The sequence below is a fragment of the Leopardus geoffroyi genome, chromosome C1, assembly GCF_018350155.1.
Source record: "Leopardus geoffroyi isolate Oge1 chromosome C1, O.geoffroyi_Oge1_pat1.0, whole genome shotgun sequence".
In the NCBI taxonomy this organism is placed as follows: domain Eukaryota; kingdom Metazoa; phylum Chordata; class Mammalia; order Carnivora; family Felidae; genus Leopardus; species Leopardus geoffroyi.
In genome coordinates this window covers 72,744,460-72,767,574 of record NC_059328.1, presented here as the reverse complement: position 1 = coordinate 72,767,574, position 23,115 = coordinate 72,744,460, and the positions used below count along the sequence as shown (strand labels likewise).

At 39.1% G+C, this 23,115-nt stretch overlaps 1 protein-coding gene across 2 annotated transcripts in view; it reads left to right on the top strand.

Moving 5' to 3' along the window:
- ODF2L (outer dense fiber of sperm tails 2 like) overlaps nt 1–8,280 on the top strand; it is a 169,725-nt gene extending 161,445 nt beyond the window's left edge. The window contains exons 20-21 of one of the 2 annotated variants that reach the window (XR_006712428.1): nt 7,277–7,341; nt 7,428–8,280. The gene's annotated coding sequence lies outside the window, so the exon portion shown is untranslated. The remainder of the gene's footprint in view (nt 1–7,276; nt 7,342–7,427) is intronic. The other variant, XR_006712427.1, reaches the window with a different exon arrangement.
- The last annotated feature ends 14,835 nt before the right edge of the window (nt 8,281–23,115 follow it).

Genomic DNA, 23,115 nt, shown 5'->3' with positions numbered 1-23,115 from the left:
TCCTCCAAACATAAGTAACTCTTCTTTTAATAAAAGCTGAAAATGCCCTATTATATCGTTTATACAAATAGCACATGTATGAATGATGCAGGAACATGTTCATATATAACAGTGGAGTCCTTCTCATCCATGGTCTAGTGAGGCTCCTGTATCTCTGAGGTTCTCACTGGTTGGCTAGTATCCTTCACCAGAGTGCCACCTCTCTGATTGCAGAAGATACCAAGAGTTGACCTTCAATATCCACTTTCCCTTTGAGTTTTAGCTGGTCATGTGGTTTCCCAGTTAGGGACTAATCTCCTTTTCAGCTATATGACCATATGATTGAGTTCTGGTTCATAGGATGGAAAGGAAATCCTAAGTCATGCCCTTAAAAAGACACTGCTTGTCCCCCACTTTCTCTGGTAGTGGATGTGGTTGTAAAACCCAGCTTTGACCAATAGATGAAGACTACAGCCTAGGGGATGTGGAAGCAATAAAATAAAGACAACCTTGATCCCTAGACAACTCAAGTAGCAGAATTATGACCCCATCCCACCGCCAAACCACCTAATAGCTTAGAATTCCACATGAGAGGGGAAAAAACCAAACAAAATTCTGTTTTGCTTAAGCTAGTGTTATTTTGATTTTGTTAAATCAGACATAATGAATACTCCAAAATAATAGCATTCAAAATACCTTTTTTTTTTTTTTACTGAAATGTTAACATGAGGTAGATGTCACACCTGTCATGTTGAAAGCAGAATGTTGTCAGAGTAGAGTTATCAGAGAGCCTCCATCAGTGAGCAGACACATGAAAGAAGATTCTAAAGCAAAGATCTGCGTCTGCCTTTTTATTGCAGCCTCATTATTAGGAGCAGTGCCAGGCACATCCTAGACCCTTATAAACGAATGACAGATCCAAACAAGCCAGGCAAGACATACCAAGAAGGGGTGGAAACTAAGTATCTAATATAAAACAAATATAGTGTGGAAACTTTAAGTAGTGTAAGTAAAAGAAAGAGCATGTGAATAATAATATTAGCGTTAATGAGAATTAATGTCTGGCACTATACTAAAAGTTTTCTGTGAGCCTTACATTTAACCGCCACAAACCTCCACAAGGTAAATATTACTACTCTCATTTTACAAAAGAGGAAATTGAGACTCAGAGGTTGCAGCTACTATAGAGTTTAGCTCAGGTCACCAGATTATGCTGCATGTGAATGCACTAAAATGTATTCACTAGCCCATCATGGAACTGGTAGAGATGACCAGCAAAACACCTTCCTTAGAGCATTTAAGGATGAGGTGGTTTGTCTGGGGCAAAAGCGTGGCTATAGCCTGTAAATATGGTTGAGAGGAAGAATATTGCCCTTATAAATGTGGTGCTTTATAGAAAAATAATTTTTTATATAAACCTCTTAGCTTTGTTTTGTAAAAATGTTGAGACAGCATTGTGTATAGATAGCCTAGAATGAGATTTAGGGCTTCGATGTGACCTTGAGTAATTTCTTAAGTTCTTTGACATTGGATTTCTTGTCTTTTCCCAAAAGGACTGGATTAGCTGTCAGCTCAGGTTGCAGGCAGTCCTAACTCCCTGTGGTGCCGTGATTCGCAATCGTTTTAGGAAGGAGGACATAATGGGAGTAGGCACACTCAGGCTTTTAAAAGTCATATGCCCACTTCTCTGACTGGTGACCAGTTTAGAGGGCATAGGCATATGGTAAGCAAGGCCACAGCTAGAGAAAATCTGACAAGTCAAGCCAAGCTGATCTAGGTATTTCTCAGTGTTCAGTTTTTATCTTTTCTAGTCTGGCCTTCTTCCTAATCACCTCCAGACTCCTAATACCTTTCTCACAGTTCTGTGCATTGCAGAATTTTCCCGTTAGAGTTTCTCAGAACACCTTTCTATGATGTCTTCTTTCCCAGAACTTTCAGGCATTTTCCAATCTATTCCCCAAGCATCATTCCCCCACTGCTGGCTAACTAGTCAGTTAAAGAAAATAATCAGGGCCGTGGGGATAATGGTTAGTAATAACCTAATCTTTTTCATATAATAGGGACCCTTCAGGGACTTCACCCCAAGAATCTGTTGGGGGCAGAGGTAAAGGAGCTTCTGGGGTTTGTGTAAGAAAGTTATATTTAAGACCAGATCTGGATGAAGAACTTAATTTGACATATGTCAGAGTTTTCTTCAGTTCAAGCCAATGTAGCAAATATTAATTAAATGTGACTCCACGACAGAGGTTGAAGTTTTTTTCACTCTCCTATAAGTGCCAGTTCAGTTCTCAGGACAGTTCAAACAAATATAGGATTCATTTCTGGGAAAGGTTTCTGCACTCAACTGCTGCTTCTTTTCCAAGTCTGGTAACCTGGGGAATATAATCTAAATAGAAACCCAAGGTCTTCATTACTTCTTTCTGCCTTAAACCCACAGCAAATCCCCAGACATCAACCTCCTGCTTCCCATCCTCCAGACTCCACATGGCCCCTCTTAGAGCTCCAGATTCACAAGTGCCTTCGAAAGGAAAGTGACCCTGATGTCAAACAAGAGAGAAAAGGAGAGAACACAGAGATGAAAAAGTAGTACAGTTACTCATATCAGTGTATGTAATAAAGACTTGTTTGGAAGTCAGGAAATTATAACATCATCATAAATGTCATACTATGTTTACATATTAATTGCTACTGAGTACAAGGTTTGGAAGTTTTTCACAGAGATGACTATTTTGAACTGGGCTATTGAAGGATGAATAGGAATTTGCCATTTGAAGCAGTAGGGAAATTCCATGCCCAGGAAAGTGTATGAGCAACAGTCTGCAGGTGTGATCATGCATGGAGTGTTCAGAAAACAGCAAGGAGTAAGGTGGGGCTGGAAAATAGGGTATGTAGGAATAGGGTTGGGAGGTGAAGCAGAAAGGTAGAATGACTAAGTGTAGAACCTGTGTACTTGGCCTGAAGAAATTGAATAAATGAGAAATAATGGGAGTGAGTCTTGACATCTTCTGGGACTTGGGAAGCACATAATACTATATGGGAGCTTGGTGGGAGTATCTTGGAGTAGTTGGGAAATACCAACTCTTCCATTTTTGTCTAAACCAAGATTATTTGGTGGCAGGTTCCTCATGAATGATGTAGCAACTGGACCAGGTGACCCCAGTTTCCTCTTTGCCTTACTCTTGTTTTAGGAATGTCAGATATAATGTAATACCAGCTATAATGGTGCCACCTACCCATGGCCCCAGGATGTGGTGAGTGGGACTGTTATTGGTATTAGTCTCTGCCTGAAGCACTTTTGTAGTAGTGACTTACTTTATTGTCTTTAACTCTCTAGGCAACATTGGCCAAGTCAGAGTCCTAGGCTTCTTTACTAGAAAGCACTGGCTGTTTTATTGAAGTATATGACCTCAATCCAAATGCTTTGAGGGAGGCATGAGTGTATATATGTGTGTATGAGTGTGTATAAAACTACCATTATGCTTTGGAGTCATTCAGAGATTTGAACTGAAAGTCCTAAGGATGTCTGGGTGGTTCAGTCAGTTAAGCATTGGACTTCGGCTCAGGTCATGATCTCAGTTTGTGGGCTCCAGCCCCGTGTCAGGCTCTGTGCTGACAGCTCAGAGCCTGAAGCCTTCTTTGGATTCTGTGTCTCCTTCTCTCTCTGCCCCTCCCCCTGCTCATGCTCTCTCTCTCTCTCTCTCTCTCTCTCAAAAATAAATAAACATTAAAAAAAAAAAAGAAAATCCTTCTATAGTCTGGCAACAACTGTGCAACCATATTGGGTAGGCAGTGTGGGTGAGAGGTGCAATTCGTTTTGCCATTATCAGACACAAGGCAACTAGAGCCCTAAGATGTTTATACAGACCACTCTCCTACCCTGTTAGAGCCTCATCTCTGGCTGGTAAGCAAATCCATCTGTGAATAGGAAACTTTGTAGAGAAGTCACTGCCCTGTAGGGAAACACTGTGGCAGTCAGGCTGACTTGGAAGAGAATCTCAGCTCTGTCCATATCAGCTGTGTGATTTGAGTAGATTGCTTAACTTTTGAGAGCCTCAGTTTCCTCATCCATAAGATGATTTTTCACAGGGTTACTACTAAGATAAAATGGCAGTCAAGTATGTGAAAATGCTTGGCTTGTCGCATAATGACTCAGTCAACTGTAGAATTATTTCTTCCTACTGAGTCGTAAGTAGCCCACGATACATCTTTTTCAGCTTCCCTTCTTTAGAATAAATTATCCCAGTTCTCTAAACCTTTTGACTGAGTCTTGTTTCCCAGCCTCTTATTATATCTGTGGTTGTTCACAGACCTTGCCTTTGGTTCTCCTTTGGTGACGCTTGAGAAGATCCCAACTTTGGGGGAGCTGACAGCCACAGCTACATGCCAGTTTTTCTCATTTTCACCAGTGACACTCCTTCGGCTTCCAGTATGCTTCCTCCTCCTGGGATGTCGGCCAAGCTGAGACTCTTAGCCACCTCCCCCCACCACTTCCCAAGTGGGAGTGATGATTAGTCCTCACAGCCGCTACCCCTGAGACAGGCTTTTGGCAAGGCTTCAGCCGCTACTAAGTTGCAAATCCTGTCCCTGCAGTTTCCTCATTTCTGACATAAAAAGAGAGGGAGGGTCTCTCTGTTGAAAATTCATCTGTGGCATTGTAAATTCAGGAATGAATAGAGTGCCTCTGTATAAATGATTTGAAGGTCCAGAGTCAACAGTATTGCCAAACAATCCCCCATTACTGCGTAACTAATGCAAAACCAATGTATGACTGGGACTCCAATACTGGACAGTTACTTCAATTGGAACTGAACTGAAATACCAATTTTTGTGCTAAGTGCCACCAACAACTGCTGAATAATGAGGGAATCTGAGAAAGTTTTCTCCATTACATAAGAACAATCACATGCTTCTTTAGTATATTTTAGCAGACATTCAAGTGCTTATCATGTATCCATATGCTATCTTCAATATGTCAAGATGCTCTTCTTAGGGACTTAATTAATATATGTTATTCTATTAAATGAAAATATTTTTTATATTTAAAATATAACTAAGTCTTTTTCACTATTTTTGTTTTTTCTCACGTAGTACTTATTTTCCACAATTGTAAAAACTGAGGCAACATTATTTATGGCTTTGTCCGGAGGAGAATCAGATCCCATGACTGGAGACTTGACATAAGCCTATTATTTATATGTAGCACCATAACCTTCATGATAACTGAATTTTAGATTAGGGTAATGATCTAATGCCCCTACCAAAAACACTTTAGAATTCCCACCACCATCCAGTTTTCATTAATTCTTACTTATTCTTTCAGCTTAAAAAAATGTTTGAGTGCTAAGGCAGTGATTGACAACTTATTTTCCTAGCTCCTTGTGCCTTTCCAGAATGTCTGTAACATTAACATTGTGGTGTTGTGGTGGTAATGTTAAGATGAGACTCAGAAATGGAACTTTCCACAATAGAAACAAGACAAATTCCTGGCTTTTGTGTAGATTCTGACTCTTATAATCATACACCACTAAAATTTGTCATAAAGGCTAACGGGACCTACAAACTGGGTTAGTTGGCAAATTTCGATCTTGAAGAAAAAGGTCAAGTCAAATTTTACTTGAAAACTTAAAAAAAAAACACCCTGAATTTGTATGGCACTTTTTGAGACAGTGTTATTAATGTCTTTAAATCCCACCCCCAAATTTTCAGTTCTCCATTGTTATATTATTATTATGGTGTTCTTGAGCTTACTTTGTGATTTCCCAATGCAGTTCAGTTGATAATTGGGCTACATTTCAGGTTATGCATTCCATAATTATTTTAATGCCCATTCTAAGCGCAAGGAGCTGTTATGAAGCTAAAAAATCCAAGTCATACAACATTAGACTCTTGAAGTTTTTTTAATCCACTTGTTTAATTTAAAACTGACATGTCTCTACTCAAAACAATAGATCTTTTAAAACAATCCCCGTGCTTCTTTTCCTTATCTCTATCCTGAAAGTGAAGAGAAAAAAAAAAGTCTAAAATATTTGTTTGACAAATTAACAAAGAAGAGAATCTTCTGAGCTCTTTTCAGGCCCTGTGAGGTTAGCATGAGTCAAAGCATCATTTGCAGGGATCATTGGTTCTGCTAAATTTTTTCTTGAGTAAAGAGCACACACTTGGGGATGCTTCCTCTGTACAGATATGACGTAACATCTCAGGATGGGGAGTTGTTATAAAAAGAGACTTCACTGCATTTGCAAAAATGTTAATAATCACTGAACTAATTCAGATAATCTCTGGAGGGAAATTTGATTCAAGAATGTCACCTTCAGAAATTAAAGAAAGACATCTTATCAAGTACCCTGCTGGTAGCTGATCCCCACTACTGTCCATAATGGTAATCAGGGTTCACCTTTGTAATAAACAATTGTCACGGGAAAAATAAAATGAATGTCCCCTCCAGATCACTAGATACTTTGGACACTACAAATGGGTTCTCCTGCCTGCTGCAGATGCTAACTTGACCTTTTCGTTGTACTAGTTCTCAACACCAGAAATTAAATGAAATGTGCCAACAAGATACTTCTCACTGCCTCCTTGCTCCCACAGCTTCTTTGTTTAAACAACAAAAAAACCAGAAAAGTTATTAAGACAGTAGCCAAAAATGGAATTTAGTTCTTGACTTCTTTGCATCTATGTGTTGAGCTAGTTAGTTTTTTCTTTTTCTATCCAAAGGTGTAATTAATTACTAATCTTTGCTAAACCTGTCAGGCCGGTTAATTTACTGATAATCAAACTGGTTTTCTCCTGACATATTTTGTTTTTTCTCTTTTCTCATAGCCAAAAATTCCAACAAAGTATATTTCTAACTGCTAAAAAGTACAGTTCTTATCACAATGCCACATGACTTCATACATGGAATATGAAAAACATGATTTTTGGTTTTCATATCTTGTGATTTAGCTGAATGTAGGGAAATTGCAGAGTCTGAAACTCTGAGATAAACCCATTTGTGGTCTTGGCCATCAAGTATTTAAGTAGGCCAAGTGAAGGAATTTTACAGATATATCAGGGTTCACAAGAGAAACAGAAGAAATGGGAGATAGATGTGCATGTGTGTATGTATGTATGATATATATAATATATAAATATAAGTAAATAAAGATATATATGCATGTACATATATTTTTTTAAGGAATTGGCTCATGCAGTTATTGGGCCTCGCAAGCCTGAGATTTGTAGGGTAGGCCAGCAGGTTGGAAACTCAGGCCTGAGTTAATGTTGTAGTCTTGAGGGAGAATTTCTTTTTCTCCAGGAAACCTCAATTTTTGCTCTTCAGGTCCTCAACTGATTGAAGAAGGCCCACCTATACAACCAAAGGTAATCCACTTAAAGTCAGCTAGTTGTATATGTTAACCACATGTGCAAAATACCTTCACAGAAACATGTTGTTTACCATATTGCAGGTATGGCAAAGAACAACATGAACTCAGATCATACTGCTTCATGTCTCCATGCTCTTGTACAAGCTGTAACCACCCTCTGCAATGCACCCTCTCATGTTGTCCACTTCTTCCTTCAATATGTTTCCTATTCACTTAGATTATACCCTTTTAGTAAGGTATGGGTCATGGCACTGAAAGAAATTGGAAGATTCAAGAGCTATTCAGGAGGGAGATCAATGGGACTTTGTGACTGATGGCTTTTGAAAATGAGAAAGGGAAAGATAATGTGAAATAACAGCCAGGTACCTACCTTGAACAAGGTGACTGGTGGAGTTATTCACAGATGAATGGGATCAATAGATTAATAGATCTGGCAGAGAAGATGTTCATTTCTGTTTGGACGCACTGAGTTTGAATTGTCTATTAGTCGTGGTGAAAATATATACAGGAAAGATAGTGCTCAGGACAGAGATCTGAACAAAGTGTACAGATCTGGGATGCGTCCTATGTAAACAAGAGTTGAAGCCATGGGAATGGAAGGAGTCACGTGGAATTACATGGAGAAGACCAGGGGCAGAATCCTGGAAAAACATCATAATTTGAAGAAACAGGCAGAGAGAAGTGCCTCTGAAGGAGATGAGAATAAATTATCAAAGAAGTTAGAAGGAGAAGCAGGAGAATGTTGTGTCACAAAATAAAAGCAACCAGTCAGTATTAGATGGAGCAGAGAAGTCAACAAAGATGAGGTTCAAAATGCCATCCATTGACATTAACAATAAGATCATTGGTCATCTTGAAATGAATATTTTCACTAAATGGGGTAGAAGCCAGAACCTGGGTGGCTCAGTCAGTTAAGCATCCAACTTCAGCTCAGGTCATGATCTCATGGTTCGTGGGTTCAAGCCCCATGTCAGGTTCTGTGCTGACAGCTCAGAGCCTGGAGCCTGCTTCAGATTCTGTGTCTCCCTCTTTCTTTTCCCTCCCCCCCGTCTCAAAAATAAACAAACATTTAAAAAGTTAAAAAAAAAAAAAAGAAGACTGGATAGGACTTCAAGTGGAAGCAGCAAGTGTAGACAAATCTTCCACTGACTGTTCTCATCTTTTCCGAGTAAATAATGAGATAGATTATTAGATTCTAGCAGTCTGGATCCAATCATAAGACTGAGACCACACGAGATTTAAACTGGGGAAGTTTAATACAAGGAATTATTAAACTATAATAAGAGAGTAACTTTAGGGTATAAGATTACTCTTTATGGAATCCTAGGACAGAAGGAGATGGACAAACTTGGAAGGTAGCCCTCTCCCCAAGGCCATGGTTCAAATCTCATTGGAGAAATGTGTATTTGAACCTAGTGAATGGCAGAGAAGTTTGCTGATTTGCTGGCCAGAGCTGATCTGCTGTCACAGGAGAAACAGGAACGAACCCTCTGGCATGCAGTGATGGCTGGTGAGCCACAGCTGGTGGCCAGTGCATGGGTGTGCAGTAGCAGTGGGACACCAGGCCTCCTGTAGCCCAGGTAGAGGCCTGATGTCCCTGTGGGGGGGGGGGGGGATGAGGTTGGGAGGAGCACAGCATGGGGAGGACAGTCGGAGCCACACCTAAGGAGGGGGTTGAGTGCAAACAATCAGAGAGCCAATACCAACAGGAGCCTCCTGTATAGCCTGTACAGGATATCTGTATAGAGAGGGCAGTAGGAAGATGATCATTGGGCTGTGCTGGGGCTGCAATGTCCCTGAGGGCCAGTGCCTGCTGGGTGAGTGCCTAGGGCCAAATACCACCAGATGTCCTCACACCCACACTGCTCATCCACCCGCTCGACAGCCAGAAAGCTCAAGAGAGCCCCTTCCTCCTGCAGTGTCCCTCCAGTGAGCTCTACCGAGAAAGCTTAACATCATGATCACTTAACAGAGAAATGCTTAAAGCAATTCCATCCATTATCACAGAGTATATATTTGAAGGGTGGATTTGGAACTATGAGACAATTGATAGTGGCACAGACTCCATGCAACTTGCTACTTTGTTGACCAAAGACCTTTCTTTCCATCTGTGACAAAGATGAATGAGATAGGATTGAGGAAGCACCGCTGGGAAATCACAAATTTGTAGCAGAGTTATTTGCTTTTCAGCAGTTTTTAGCCACTCCAGTATAAGAGTAGAGAATGCAGATATAGGATTAATCGAGACTTGCATTTTGTTTGTGGGGGTAAAGAGGGGGATGGTGAGCAACATGCCAAAGTCTTCAGTGAACGACAGGAAGTAACCAAGAGACAGTAAACAACATTACCACGGAAGGATAGAAGTGGGACAATGGAATAACAGGAGCCTCAAGAAGGATAAGATTTTAGCAGAGTGGGAAGGATCAGTAGTTTTGGATGCAATTGAGAGAAACACGGAAGCCAAGTTTTTCTCTCCATCCAAGGGTTCACAGAGGTTGAAGACATAAGGAAGTGAGTCAGCAATGGAGTAAAGGATCTAGAAACCTGGTAAAAGGAAGGGATGATCAGTAGTAGATTGTAGCTGAGGTGAGACATTCTATAGCAGTAACAATGTGGCAAGGAAGGATGCCTGGCCTTTTCCTGGGGGAGCTGAGAAAACAGCATGAGCCTCAGTTGTCCTCACTTTGCCCCAAGTCTTTTGGTATTTGAGATGGTATTTCTGGTCTGAGAGTTGTGATGACGGCTGCCTTGAGTTTTGCACATGCACAGCAAGGGTCTTATTTGGGGCAAGCGGGTTCTCGTGTTAAGAGTGGTCAAGATCTTGGTTAGGGATCCGGCTTGCTTTTGAATTTATTATTTGTTTGTTTTTAGCTTAGATATTCTTTTAGTATAAGAATAACATTACCACATTATAGAAACTTTGGAAGGTGAGAAAAAAGGAAAAAAATAATTCCCACCCTAATGTAACAATTTAGGAGTGTCTCGTAGGGCTTTTTTACTATGTACGTTTTAAAACATTGTTAAACTATTAATGATAGACAACTTTTTATCTTCTTACCCTAAAAAATCTTAAACATTCTTCATGTGGTTACCTAGTCTTCATAACTATAATTTTAAAGGTTTACATAAAAGTTTGTTAGATGCATTCTTGTTTATTTCTCTGCCATTGGACTGATTTTCTCTGAATTGTTAACAGGTTGATCAGTGAATTACAATTTGTGATCATGACTGTGTATACTGGTCATTCATTTTTGTACCAGAGACCATATTTTTTTTTAATTTCTGTTTTCAAAATGATACCTATTCATGAAGAGTTTCCGAGGCTACGTTTTGAATTCAGTATATCTTTGATGATATCATAGTGGAATGTCTTTTGATCGGGGTGGGGGGGGGTTACATAATTCTGATGTTTCTTTGACTCAGCAGCAAAGGCTTTTGTGAATTTTTGGTCTTTTACAAGTCAAAAGTGAAAGAAAATAAAGGAGCCTGGTGTCTTTAGAAATAACAGGCTATAAATCTGGAAGCTCATGCATTATGAGCATTTCTCTCACCGCCTTGATGCCTCTTTTCCACAATTTATCTGTGGCTGCTGCTCTCAGTGTTTCAGTTCTCACCTACACAACTAGATAAAATATTAAAGTAGAGTAAAATAAACTCATGAATGTGTCTGGGGATGGATTTTAGTTACTGTCTATGGAAACCCAAGTCTTGAGGTGAGTGGGTTCTTTGGCAGCCCAACCAGTCCCTGAGGAGACTGGATATCCTCACAGTAGAACCAAAGAACAAGGCAAGGAACAGGGGTGTGAGGAACCTGAAGAAGTCAGTGCTTAACAAATTACTGCCTTAGGGGCCTTATGTTCCCTGAGTCTAGGGGCAGCATTAGTGTCAGAATCTGGAATGGTGCTATGCCCTCAGCTTGGGGGGGTTAAGTGATCTTACCTGTAAAGATTAGAGAAATGCAGGGCAAATAGAAGCAACTAAGTGGTCCTACCATTATCACTATCAAATAAGAACATTTCGGGGGATGTACTGGAACTGACTGGTACCAGATCTCAAGAGCTAACTGTTAAATTATAAGTAATTTTGTGGCTTGTTGACTCATGTTGGTAGTTTGAAATCAACCATCATGGGAGTATTTACACCATAGAAATCAGCACTAGAATTACACCACAGAAATGCTATAAATCAGGACTTCTTTCTTTCCCACCCTTGAGATTTGGTTGTTAAGCATCTACCAGCACATCTCTGATGGTCCCTCCACCTTTATCAGTAGGCAACTTCATATTTTTCTCTTTTTATTGAAGACTCAACCTCACTAAGTCTCAGTTTTCTCATCTATGAAATGTGAAGTCCGCAATTTAGATCTGAAAGAGATTTTAGAACTTACCTAGTGCAAACTTTTTTTATTTCACTGATGCTAGTATGTCCGACTGGAAGGTGGTATATTGTTTCCTCAGACACAGAAGCCAAGAGGGCATCTGTCACTTAGAAGGATAATCACGCCCACTCAGTCTGGAGCAGGATTCTTGGCACTTGAAGCCCGAGGTCTTGCAGAGTTTGTCAGGCAGCAAGACCCAGAGGGAAGAAACCAAGACCCTGAGGGAAGACCTAGACTGGGAGCCCAGGTAGGCCAATGGGGTCAGAGGAGGCTCGGTCATTCTGTGAAGAAATAGGTGGGCTCTCGTGATTTGATGGGTTAGGGTGTTCTCTGATAGATTGAAGTGGGGAAAAAATAAAGTCCAAATCCAGGCCAAATCAGGACTTTTACTCCAACAGATGGGACAATCATCTGACATAGTCCAGGGGGTAGGATGGTAGATGTCAGAAAAAAAAAAAAAAAACATGTTTAGAAGTTGATGCTTATGTTCAGAGAAAAGAAGTATAATCATTGATAGCATTGGAGACTCCAAGGTCTGTTTCAAATTGCCCATACACATACTACATGTACAATATCAGAGCTGGGCATTTGCCAATAAAACCTGGGGTGGAAAATCCATGCCCTTTGCTTTAATAATATAGAGCCTTTGCAACCAGGAAATGGTCTTGATCCTTAGTCCAAGAAGATCCTTGAAACACATCTTAAGACAAATAAGTGGGGAGATGTACTTTCCCCCTAGGTTCTTCTGTTCTTTTTATGTTCTTCCATGCTTTCTCTTCATTCCAGTTGATATTACAGGTAATTTTGATTGCAGAAACTTATCTCAGAATTGGCGTGCTGCCCCACGTTCAGACTGTAACTAAGTTCAGTAGCTTTTTTGTACATGCTAGCGATCAGAGGAACAATAAAATCATGTTTGGACTGAGCAATTGAAAACAATAAACATTTTTAAGTACAGGTATGCAGGTGAGGGACTAGAACTCATTAGGCACCATGATCAGATTAGGACTGGCATTGAGACAGCAATCTGGTATGGTACTGATGGAGACCATTCACATGAACTTGATCAGGAGATAGAGCCATTTAGGGGCCCAAACCAGAGCCCAATTAGTAGAACTAGAGTTTTTCATTCAGAAGAAGATTCTAAGATTACCTCGGTCAGCAGCAGTGTTACTCCAAGAAAACACAGTGAAAGTGAATCTTCAGGTGTTACAAATTTGGGGAAACACCATGTACATTATTACAGAGGAATTGGCTTAGATTTATCTCATTTTTCTAGTAACTGAGTAATGGAAGAAAGATATCATGTCCACAAGTATCACGAGTAATAGCTAATGAATATTATTCTCCCATTAAACAGCGGTCATTAGCCATAGTTGGGTCATTTTCTTTCTAAGTTCTCCAGTACTGAATTTTCCACCTTATAAGTCTGACACAAGGAGGCACCCTTAAGTTTATTTGACATATAGCTGGCATATGATTTCTTCAGTGTTGGAAGATTGCTTCATCTCAGTTGTTTCTCTTTGTACTTTAATATATGCTAACTTTGTCAGTGTCACCTTTATTCTTCCCTCCTTGCCAAACTCATAGATCATACATTTATTTGGAATTCCACTAATTTCTGTTGCAGGATGAAATTACCCAAACCATGCCATATTAACTGCTATTAGGAAAATGAATACCTAAAATAGTTTCTTTTTCTTAAGTTTAGTTTGTATTAAAGGGAATTTGGCTCACTGTAATTTAAATGGTATCTGATAAATATTTATTAGGTATTTTTACTATGTAAGCCATACACTAACTGCAGTGGGTTTTGTTGTTGGTGGTGGTGGCGGTGGTTTGTTTATAAAAAAAACTGTTAAGAGTTTCTCACAATGTTTTACCTTTCTGCATTAGGAGATGCATTTTGCACATTGATGCATTTTGCATGTTGATGAGATATAAAATGCATTTGAGAATATTGATATTGTGGATTTATATGGTCACATTTCTTCCCCCCTGTTCCCATGTATCCACTCACATATATAAATGATGGAAGATGTTTTTCAGCTTGTTTGATAATAGAAACAAATTTTTGATGAGTGAGGATCCCAGAGTGAAGGGCAGAGAAGAGAGAGGACTTGGGCCATTGGACACAAATTTTATCCTCCCATCCACTAAACAATACTAAATCTGTATGACCAATGTGCTAATTATAAAAGATGCCATCTGTGATGGTCACTCACAGAAATGGATTTGGATAAACTAATAAAGTTGAGATGAGGACAGCACACAGCCTGAAAGTAGGCAGGGTATTATTAGTCATGGGTGCTAAAGGCAAAGGAAAATAATATATTCGTGGGGAAGAGGAAGAAAGTACATGACTAGAGTAAGAGGCTGCTGGTTTCAGAGTTGAAACCGTTTTGTCTTAAGAAAGCATATCTTATCTGGCCTTGTGGTTGTTGAAAAATTGGGGAATTGATTGATTGCACTTCAAATTGATGGACTATGTGGAATGTACCAAATGAGCATTGATGCAAAACAGCTGTTTGTGTGTTCTAACGCCAGCATCAAGAAGGCCAAATAAAATTAAGATGCTCAGGCATAAAACAAAGACATCATTGTAGTCATCAGCATGCTTTTTACACATTGTCCTAAGACCATTGTGTAATTGTCTGACCCTCTCGATAAATTCTCTGCCACAGAGCCAGTTCTTTGGAGAAATTAAACGTCCATAATTTAATCTTGAAAGACTGAATGGGTTTTACAAATTAATAGCTGTGCGAGGCAGGCACTGGTGGTGGAGGAAGGGGCACTTCTTTCTCTCTGTTCTGTTCAGTAGATTTTCAGCGCCCTCTTCTTTCATCCAGCGGTGTCACATAACCCATAACAGCGGTCCCCTGACACCGTAGTTCGATTCCTGAGGGTGTTAGATAAATTCCAAACTGTTTGTTGTTGTCATTGTTTATGTTTCTAAAATGTTTCTATAACAGCTAATCAATAAATAACTAGCTTATTTATACTAAGCTATGATTATCGTTCACAGCCAATTGAATATAAGCCCTTTTTGGGAACAGAGATTCTGGAATAAATTAGGAATAATTGGATTTTAAAAAGTTTTGGTCAGATCAACCTTGGTCAAACCAATCCAGTCAAATTTTCCTTGCTTTGAAGTTTGAATTCTTCATTAATTAGAATTAGGGTGGAAATTTAAACTGCACACCAGATGAATTTGTGTAAGTGCCATATTCTGTAGCAAATAAAATATATTTGAACCCTTTATCTTTAATTCAGTTCTCCACCTTTATGAGGTTCTGGTTGTTTAATGTTACAAGAAACTTCCAAAGATGTTATTTACAAAAGTACACATACTAGTTCAAGACTAGTCAGTGATAATTAAGTTCTTAATATTGTTATACCAATATGGTGACAGATGGTAACTAGACTTATGGGGATCATTTCATAATGTGTAAAAATATCAAATCACTATTATGTACACCTGAAACTAATATTGTTTGTCAATTATACTTTAATTAAAAAAAAAAAAAAGACTTCTGCAGGTCGCCTTTCAGTCATCTACCATAATAACTAGGAATCCTGAAACTCAAGTGATTCCTACTGCTCTCTGGATGTGTTTGAGATGGACAGATGAAGCCAACTTCTGTAACCAGGAACTAAGAAATAGAGAGTCGCTGCTTGGAGAATAGGAAAAAAAGTTTATCGGGTTGAAAGCAGAGAAGTAGAGAGAAGTGAAGGTTGAACTGTGCAGCTTTATCTTCAAAGTTAAAGATTCAGAGTTGGGTTTTGATTCAAGAGAAAGCTGCATAGTTTTGTTCCACAACTTTGGATTAATTGCAATGATGGGCAGGCCTATGGAGATTTCACCAGCAATTCCCAGGTTGTACCAGGAAATATGGAATTGGGGAAATATTGGCAAGATGGTCTGACTTACTTCCAGAGTAGAGAAGTACCCTACAGATGTAGGGAAAAGCTCTCCACCTACTCATATTTTTAATCAAAATAATACCATCTTTATGCTGTATAGTCTGACCTATGCAATACCATGGTTAGAGGACATTTCTTTTGAAACTCTTGTTTGTATCCTTACTAATTTAGCAGTCCAATTCCCTAAAATATATGTGTGTTCACCTTTTTTGCACCCATAACTGCCTCAGGCCATTTTCATTGCTTTCAACTCCATCTGTTTCAGCTTGAACTTAGCTACTATTTTTTAACCCTAGTGTTCATTGTCTTATTAACACTACAAGGCTTCTTCCACAGCAATCCATTACTCCCTAGCAGCAGCTAGTTTATCCTGGCCTAAGTGATTCCTCTGGCCCCATTGTACTGTCCAGTGCTGTCTGAACCACCTTTTAAAAGGAAAGCCTGTACCTAGCCCAGCTGCTTTTAATTCTTTCACACATGGCTATTCCCGCCTGAGTGAGGGCTACAGTTCAGCTTAAAGGACCGAGATTCTTAGGCAACCATTTTTAAAGGACTAAGTAAAGACAGATTACTTTACAAGGTCTCATTACAGAGTTCAAAAAATGGCGGGGGTAGGGGGTATAGCTCAGGGGAAGAGCATTTGACTGCAAAAAAAATGGCAAGGGTAATGGGGGTGGAAGACAAAATTGTAACATTTGCGGAGTCCTCACATGCATCAGGAGTTATGCAAAGTATTTGTATGCTCTCAGATTTAATATTCGCAATACCCATATTAGTCAATTATCCCATTTTGGCAAAGAGGAGATGGAGACCCAGGCTTACGAGTTCTTTTTATTTTTTTATTTTTTATTTTTTTCAATATATGAAATTTATTGTCAAACTGGTTTCCATACAACACCCAGTGCTCATCCCAAAAGGTGCCCTCCTCAATACCCATCACCCACCCTCCCCTCCCTTCCACCCCCCATCAACCCTCAGTTTGTTCTCAGTTTTTAACAGTCTCTTATGCTTTGACTCTCGAGTTCTAAAAAAACAAACAAACATACGAACCTAACAGAGATCTGCCCTACTCTAAGACTGTTGCATTGTTAGGAGGTAAAGGACACTCGTGACTAAGTAAGAGCCAGATGACAGTCAAGATGATGGAAAAGAGGGTGGAGCTGACTGATACTGTGTTCATGTTGCGAGTAAGCGTCTGTAGTTCATCATTTGTGTGCTCGGCGCTTCAAGTTCAAAGATTATTAGAAGGCAAAGTTCTACAAACAAAACAGCCCTGTGATAGAACCCGAAGAGAACTTATTTTCCAAGAGTTTTTTGGACAGCCTCAGACTCAGAACAAACAACTCAGGACAGAAAATTAAACTTGACCACAGAGATTCCTTCGGATGATATGCCGGACTTTTTTTTAATTTAAAGGACCTTTCATCTCCTTCCCACTTCAGAAAAGACTTTAAGGCTCCACATAGGAGTGCTGGAAAGAACAGACTTGTCTAAATCTGCCCCATTAATTTCATCATTAGTTCTAATGAATCATCCCCATAAAAATGCAATTTTGTCTCTTTGCTTTTGATAATTATTAGAGATAACAATATTTGTGATAAAATATTTTAAACTAGAGTAAGTGGCTATATTGCTATTATAAACATACAATGAATACACTTTATGATTTCACGTACCAGTTAAAAAGCTTGAAGAACCTGGAAAGGGAAAATGTGGTTCTGAGAACAGAGTACTCTGAATGTGCTTTTCCCCTTAATAATAATAATAGTAATGCCTAACACTGATGGCTTTCTGTATGTAAGGGAATTTTCTAAGTACTTCAAGTGCATAACTCCCTTTAGTCCTCATAATAACCCTATGTGATGAGTACTGTTAATATTACTATTTAACCTATAAGAAGTAAAATAACTTATCCAAAGTTTGGGTTCAAAACCAAGAGACATCTTAGCAGCTACACTGTGCAAGAATATAATTATATTTCCATGGATTCAGTTAAATAAGTCTTCAGGCTCACAGAGATTATGTTTTCTAATATTTGGGAGGATATCTAGGCCTCCTGACAGGAAATACATTTTAAACAAATTGTCAGAGCCCTAAAACTCCTTAGGAAGAATACCACATGATAGCCTGCAGCAGGTCTGCTAACTTTTCTGTAAAGGGCCAGTTAATAAATATTTTAGGCTTTGTGGGCTATACAGTCTCTGTTGTAAGTGCTCAACTCTGCTGTTACAGGAAAAAAGCAGCTATGGACAATATGTAAACCATTGGGCATGTATGTGTTCCAATAAAACTTAATTTACAAAAGGAAGCAACGGGCCAAATTGAAACCAAGGGTTGTACTTTGCCACCTCCTGATGCAGAGCATTGTTTTTCAACCCTGATCAGGAGCATCACCTGGGCAGTCACTAGAAATGCAAAGTTTGGGGCTCCTACTCCTACTCCAGATGGACTGACTCAGAAATTCTGGAGGCTTTACCTCTTTTTTTTTTTTTCGCATCCTTCTGGGTGATGCTGATTCATGCTATATTTGAGAAATACTCCTCTGGTAAAAGGAAGCTACTGTTTATTGAGTATCTGCTTTGTGCCAGGTGCTTATAATACTTTTCTCATTGAATCCTTACAACAATCCTTTCAGTTATGTATTATTGGCTATTTTACAGTAGGGGCAGCTAATGCTCCAAGAGGTTAAATGACTTGGCAAAAATTGAACAATTAAGTAGTTGAGCCAAGATTCAAATCAATGGCCATCTGAGTCCAAAATATACCTTAGCTAATATATCCCCCAAATAATCTTGGAGATCAATCTATTCTGACCTGCTGAATTTACAGTTGAAGGAATTAGGGACTAAATAGGTTAGAGATATGTACCCCAACCTATTTCTCTTTGCTCCCAATTCAGTATATTCTTTTCCTTGTGCCATACTGGAATTGCGAAGTAAGCAGAAATCAGGCTCTGAGACAGAATGTGATGACACCTGAATGAGCAATTCCATGCATTGCCCGGTACGATGGAAAGCTTCTGCTCTTTCCAGGGGAAATCTAACAGGTTCCATGCTGCCAAGGCAGATGCTGGAATTTTCTAGTCATTGCACTATCACTTGGGTCTATGAAAATAGTGTTGGCATTTCAGCCAGCCTCTCTTCAATTCCCGGATGTAAAGACAGCGAGGTCATCTCAAAGGTATGTTAAGGATTCAGTGGAGAAGAAGGAGAAAATATATTTGAGCTTCTTCTGTAAGTGCTAGAAATTACTGTATCCATTTTGTGTATATTAGTTCAGTTAATCCTTCAAGAACCAATGGTGTATAAGAATTATTCCATTATAGGAGTGCCTGGGTGGCTCAGTGGGAATGAGCGTACTACTTCCTCTCAGGTCATGATCTAGCAGTTCATGAGTTCAAGCCCTGCAACGGGCTCTGTGCTGACTGCTCAGAGCCTGGAGCCTGCTTCAGATTCTTTGTCACCCTCTGTCTCTGCCCCTCCTCCATTCACGCTCTGTCTCTCTCTTTCTCAAAAATAAATAAACATTTAAAAATTAAAAAAAAAAGAATCATTCCATTATATAGGTGTGAAAACTAAAAGGTAAAATAAATATAACTGAAATGACCATTGTCCTACAACTATCTGGACTCTGTGTAACTTCAAAGCTCTTTCTTCTCACCCATGCTGCTCACTGCCCAAATCCTGGATACCCACTAGTACTTAATGACCTCAATTGTTTGTTGATAATTTAGAGAGCTGTGTTGTGTTCTCTAATCTAACCAGAACTGTTATTTCTCAAAAAGTATTGTGTGGTTTTGGTTGAAAGGCTTTGTGTTTAAATTTTGATATTACTTCCAAAGGAGATGTTTTTTAATACAAGTAAAATCAACTCCAGAAATGTGAACAAAAGCAATTGAATAAGAATGAATTTGAAAGATGCTTATTAACACTCCTCAGAATTTGGTATTTTGAAACATAATAAAGATCACTTTGTTATAACATCTTTCTCTTCCCCCAGTTTCAATGTTTTCTCATACATAACACTTAAAAATCCCAGCCGGAGACCCATAAAGCAATATTTTCCCCCAAAGTAATGGTTTCCTGCACATAGAGTTCAAAACCCCGTCTCCTGGAAAACATTATAAAGAACTTCCACATTATTAGAATGTAACTAACACTCCTTAAAGATCAGTAACATTACTTAAACATATCCCCATGTTTAAAATACCTCTTCCTGCGGTTGTCTTGCCATAGTTTATATCATTCCCCTCCAAAAAATTTAAAAAGGAAAATGAAGTGTGAAGTTCCTGCCTACAAACCATATATTTTAAACAAAATTCAACTAAAGATATTTTTAAAGCTTTGTTTCACAACGAAATCTAAAAATGGAGAAAAAAGTGCTCCCCCACCCCCGCTCTGCCGTAAGTTATTGTATTGATTTCCTAGGGCTGCCATAACAAAGTACCAACAACTTTGTGACTTTAAACAACAGAAATTTATTCTCTCACAGTTCTGCAGCCTTAAAGCCCCCAATCCAGTGGTCAACAGGACCATGCTCTCTGTGAAGGACTAGGAAAGAATCCTTCAGTGCCCCTTCCTGGCTTCTGGTGGTTGCCGGTGTTCCTTGGCTCATGGCTTCATCACTCTGTTCCCTGCCGGCGCCTTCACATGACCTTCTTCCCTGTGAATCTGTGTCTCTGTGCCTGAAAGCCCTCTCCTTTCTCATATACAGGCACCAGTCATTGGATTTAGGGCCCCCTCTAATATGCTTGGTTGTAACTCAATTATATCTGCAAAGACCCCATTTCCAAAGAAGATCACATTCACAGGTTCTGGGAATTAGGGCTTCAACATAACTTTTGGAGGGACACAATTCAGACAACTATAGTTATTGAGTAAATAAATATACCTGTACATTACATCAGGCATGAGAATAGGCTACAAGTATTTAATAATCTTTGCTTGTACAAGAACTAATTTATTATTTTCTACTTGGTCTGTAGTCATATTTTGGTTGATTACCAAAGTATGTGTATTTGTTACTTCTGGTTAGCATTTATGAACCTACTAGTTGGCATTTATTTATAGCATTCTTATTAATTTATCTCCTTAAAATTATTTCATAACAACAATTATAATAATAACCATATTAAGATCTTATTGTGACCAATATATGTATAATGCTATTTATTTTTTATCTTTACAAGAATGCTATGAAGTCAGTACAATTATTACCTGCATTTTACAGATGAGAAAACTGAGGCCCAGAGATGTTAAAGTAGCTTGTCTATTGCCACACAGTTAAGCAGTAATTAATGAGACTAGGATTCAGATGTCAAAGTTGATCAGCATCTATTTTTTTGTTTTGTTTTGTTTTTTGGTGAAAAACAATTTATTCCACTATGTCAGGAAAGCACCTGAGGGCAGTTTGGACTGAAGATGACGAATGCCAATATACTACCTTTCTGTAAAGTGTCCTATGCCAAAGTAACTGCAACAGGTGTCTTTTCCTGTCATTCATTCAAGAGCAAAGATTTGTCAAGCACACTTTCCATGGGTTAGGCACTGAGTTAGGCACCAAGAATTTAAACAAAGTAAATAAAATACAGCCTGTCCTCGAATGATCACCAATCTAGCTAATGGATACTAAATCATTATGGATTATTTTGACTTCTGCCATAACACTCAAAGCAAACTGTAACACTTTCTGTTTGTCTTCATGCAACCAAAATTAGTTCAAATTCATACACATCCATATAGCACCAAGAGCAGAACCTGAGATAGTGAGAAACAGGCCATAGAGGGGAGGGGGAGGAGGGAGAAGGGGAGTAAAATTGATAAATTTGCAGCATCCAAATGTTCCCTGTGATGAGACCCAACATTTATCATGTTTAGAAGGGAAGACAGAGGATACAAATCCCTGTGGACCTTTGGTTCGAGGTTGCAGTCCCCTTAGCTGTTGACCATGTATGAGGAAGGCCATAGACTGGATGCAAGTGGGAAGCTGACCTGCACAGTTATGCAAAAATGGATGTGGTATAAATTCTATTCAACAGTGGCTGCCCTTGAATGACTGCCAAGAGAATTTTACAGTCTAATCCCCAATCGCCCTTCATACTACAACTGGTAACACTGAAATGTCTAGTGGAATAGTGATGGCTCAGAGTTGTATGAGAGTGTTTTTTACTTTCATTCCTGCCTTAGCCCACAGGAACACCCAAATATATTCATCACTATTGCTCATGTTCTTCCAGTTGTGTCAGCACCTTTGTTTCATATTTGTGGTTGGTACATTGGAGGAGTTTTACTTCAGAACACATGTGTGTGGCATCGAGTTATATCTAGTCTACAAGAGCTGAATGGTAATACTCATGCAACATGGAAGAAAAAGAGAGGAATAGTTTTATCAATAAGATTAAATAGATGCTCTTTCCACCTTAAAAAAAAAACCTTCAAGTTTTTGACAAGTTACTTTGGAAGCAAGCATTTTCTTTGCTATGACGTTGGTTCTAGTCTAAAGTCACTCAAGGAAGAGTCCAAATCAACGTCATTTTTATTTCTTAAAGTTTAAAGAAAATATTTAAAGGTAACATAATAGGAAAGAATAGTTTGTGTATGCATAAATGGTGATTAACTTTAAGTATAAGTATTAATGAATGAACTCTATCTCTACCAGCCTCTCTCACACTTTCTATGCAATGGAACAAAACCTAAGTCGCCACCATTCATCCTAAACTTGCTCCTGATCCCAGATTTTCTATGGTATTTAATGGGGCCATCACCACCTAGTCATTCAAACAAGAAAGCATAGTCATTTTATACCTGGGAAGGGCTTCTGCTACTGGCATGGAACTATCCTCCTGCCATAAATAATTATAAGCTAAGTAGAATGTACAAAGCAACTGTTTGCAGGCATTTGATCACAGGCAGCAGAAAAGTAATCCCTGAGAGGAGGAAAGCTCACGTGATGAGCCTCACCATTGACCTCTGTCTGGGGACAATTTCTTGACCCTGCTACAGAAAGCTGGAGTCCAGGTAGTGCAGGAAAACATTAGAACTCCAGCCCAGTCAGAATAGAGAGACTGAGTTAGTATCTCATCAACATCCCAGCCCTTCAGCTGAAATATCAGTAAGGTAATACTTTATGAGGAAGAACCACACTCTAGAATAAAACCTACTTTAGATCCACTGTAGCAAAATTCAAACTTCCAACCTCTTCCCCAACCCCCAGAGATAAACATAACCTAGTAAAAGGAATGGGGGAAACACATTGGAATTCCCACAGAACCAAGCTAGAAAAGTGTAAGACCACAGTTACCCAAGTTCAAGTTGATCAGCAGTTAAACTACTTCTAGAACAAAAATCAACCCTCTTCAAAATAAGGGAACAAAATCCAGTGTCTCTGCACGGAATCATCTACACAGTTTTATATGCAAACAAAAATTATTAGCCATGCAAACAAATCTCATAGTCAAGAAAAAAGCAG